The sequence below is a fragment of the Amblyomma maculatum genome, chromosome 10, assembly GCF_055883805.1.
Source record: "Amblyomma maculatum isolate TAMU_Amacu chromosome 10, ASM5588380v1, whole genome shotgun sequence".
Classification (NCBI taxonomy): Eukaryota; Metazoa; Arthropoda; class Arachnida; order Ixodida; family Ixodidae; genus Amblyomma; species Amblyomma maculatum.
The window spans coordinates 134,806,115-134,809,650 of record NC_139353.1 but is presented as its reverse complement, the minus strand read 5'-3'; positions in this window follow the sequence as shown (position 1 = coordinate 134,809,650).

The following is a 3,536-nucleotide window of genomic DNA, read 5'->3' as shown; positions in this document are numbered from 1 at the left end:
CCCGCGCGAGCGGAACCTTACCCGATAGGCGATGGCTAGTACACCTGTTATAGTGTGGCAATGGAACAGCAGGGGATTCCGAGCCAAGCGCAAGGCTCTGGAATATGCAGTTTTGGCCCAAACAAACAGACCGGTAGTCATAGCACTTCAAGAGACGAATACAGAAGTAAAGCTTGCAGGGTATACAGCATACAATGAGAAAGTGTCGGCTGAGTGCCGGCCGATCACAGCTTCACTTGTACACCGTAATCTAACTGCAAACCAACTAGATTTGGAAACACCGGAGGTCTCTCATACATTTATACAAATCCCGCCCAACAAACGAACACAATCTCTCCTTTACATTCTAAACGTATATAATCCACCTAAATAGAACAGCACGAAAATAGCCACACTCTTCTGTAAGGCGCATGTAGCCGCTCATAATGGAATGTTGCTGACTGTTGGAGACTTTAACGCAACCCATGCAGAATGGGGCTCCTCAGATAACAGTAGAAAGGGACCTAAATTATGGGAGACAGCCCAGGCGCTAGGGTATACCTTACTCGTCGACCCTGATAAACCTACGCGCATTGGTAACAATGTTACCAGGGATACGTGCCCTGACCTTACCTTTGCCAGAAATATCCCCGATGCGAGATGGGAAAACCTAAATACAAACATAAGAAGCGACCACTATGTACTATATACCACTTTCCGAGCCACGCATTGCAAAATGCGTCGCCAGGAAGTGATGCACACGAACTGGGATGCCTTTAGATATGTCCGCTCGCAAAGGCCAGCGGAACAAGGCCAGACGCATTGCCACATGTCGCAGAGGTAGGAGAGAAGCCGACCTGTGCAGGATCATTCAAGCCTTTATGATAAGCAGAATATTGTACGCTTGCCCGTACTATCATCTGCGTCGTAGGGACGAAGATGCACTTAATAGCATAATTAGAACAGCATACAAAGCGGCCTTTGGCTTACCAGTATACGCTAACTCTGATCGACTACTGCAGTTGGGAATGTTTAACACGCTATCTGGACTAATTGAAGCCCATAAGACAGCACAAGTAACCTGCTTGTCACGAAGCCTTGCGGGACGCCTAATTATCGACAAGCTCCACATACACCCCACTGAGGAGGTTTGCGCAACATCCCATTAATCGGCTGACATAACTAGTAGACTAGTTGTTAAACCAGTAGCCAAAAACATGCTACCAGGCAGACATGATGCCCGCAGAAGCACAAGGGCACAGACCCTTGAGAAACAGTACGAGGACGATCCACAAGCAGTGTACGTGGATGCAGCTCAACACCTCAAAAACGGAGCATACGTGGCATGTATGGCCACTCCCAAGTCAACATTCATTAACGCCATAACATTTGATGATAGCTCTATGTGCGAGGCAGAAGAAGAAGCTATCGCACTGGCCATCGCGGATCCCCGCACCAAAACTATTTAAGCGACTCAAAAAGCGCCGTTCAAAATGTCGCCAAAAAATCTGTAAGCGAACTCTCGGCGCGAATTCTGCGCAACCGATCTCTCAATCACAACAATCTCGTGTGGGTTCCGGCTCACGCGGGTAACTCTGGAAACGAAGGGGTCGACCGTCTAGCCCGAGGCTTAGCCAACCGGGAGACGGGAGATCTATCGGGAACGGATGCGCCTGTCGAGGCGCCACGCACATACGCGGAGTAACTTTTATCTCTAGATAAGATGCACGTACCCCGCCCCTCACCCCGACCTCGACCGGGCGCAAGCAATGACACTCAGACGCCTACAAACAAAGGCCATTCTTAGCCCCTACCAATTATGGTTAATTACGAACGGAGAATTCAACCCTATATGCCGGCACTGCGGTGACGGGACGCAGGCCACTCAAGACCATATACTGTGGGAATGCGCCAGCAATTCCCAAAGACATTCTTGCCAGCTCCCTCAGCGGAGCAATGGGACAAGCTATTGGTCAGCCCAAGAAAAACTACTCAACTGGCCCTCGTCACGCGAGCTCAAAAGGTCGCTCCCGACTGGAGGCCACCCTAGACTCGCCCCAGCCCGAAATGATTTTATTTTGTGGCTATAAACGTTTTTACCACCATCTATTTTCTGTGTGGTGCGGCGTTCGAGGAAGCACCAAATGAAGGGCGCCCCACGGATGGACGCCTGGATCGAATGTACAGCGGGGTCAACTTCTTATAGACCAACACCAATGTGTGACGTAAGCACGATGCGGTGGCGCTTCTCTCACTAAGCTGGGCCGACTGGGGAGAAAAGTAGGATTAGCGCCCATAGGAATACGTGGAATCTAAACAAGTGAAATCACTTTTCTCTCTTTACATGGCACCTATCATGTCATTATTCGGCACAGAACAGCCAAGAGCATTCCAGAATTGATTTTTAAAGTATGAAATCTCATTCTCATGGCGAAGTATTTTTAAAACACCACGAAACGTACTGGGGCGCAAGTTGGTAGGGCGACCTACAGAAACATACGTAAATACAACTTACCGCAACATTTTTCTCGTTTTGCGGAGCATCAGAAATGGTGCCCTGTCGCTAAACCTCGGCCAGCGCTTCGAAGAAGTGAAAAAGTATGATGCGTCATTGCGGAGGCAGTGTACTTTTAAAATTCCTAGTTGTGTAGAATCTGTCACAAATGCGTTGCGGTTCACAATGATGCTGACTTTGTGCCTACGAAAGCAGTCGTTTCTTAACGGCTAGTGCATTCTTTTAAGACCATGAATATATGCATGCAACATTTCGCGCCTGACGTCTCTGTAAACCATATTTGGCAATAAATATTTGCGGCATTTTTCCGTACGAAACCCCACGTCTAGGAGACGAGTTGGCCAAGCGGCTTTTTACAGCGCAGCTCTTTAGTGCCCGTTCCTGCGTTTCGCGCAGTCGTCGCCGTTGGCGTTGCCGTCAGCCTCGTAATCTGGTTACGGTGCACTATAACCTGGTGATCATCAGCCATGACGTCGTGACCGATTGTTACGTTATAATGGTGTTACATCCGGACATGTCGAATACCCGGAAGTGCTAAGGACGCCACATTTGGTCATTACTGACGTCACCAGAAGTTCACGCATATACGAAGCTGACCCCGCCGGGTGTTCGATTCAGGAGCCCGTACGGCGCCTTTCATTCGACTCTTCCCGGCAAGCCAACCAGGCGGACCTCCGGGAGACCCCGGCATGGGCGGCCGCGCCGTCGGAGCCCCTCTTTTTCTTTACCGTGCGGGCGCCATTACCTGATGTACAAATAAACAGTTTTACTTGTTATACCGGCTACGTCTACCACATGGCTAAAGCGGCAGGATAAGCAACGCAGCGTGACATCCAGAAGGACAGCGAGCCCAACGTAAGCGGCCGCAGCGTCATGCCAGACACTCGCGGCGCGAACGAAGAGCGCACGAGCGGCACTCCGAGAATGATGTTCAACCCGCTCGCCGTGGAACTGCCGACAAAGCTCAATTTCCGCAAGCCCGAAGGTTGGACACGATGGCACAGCAGGTGGTAACGATACCGACTCATCTCCGGTCTGACAG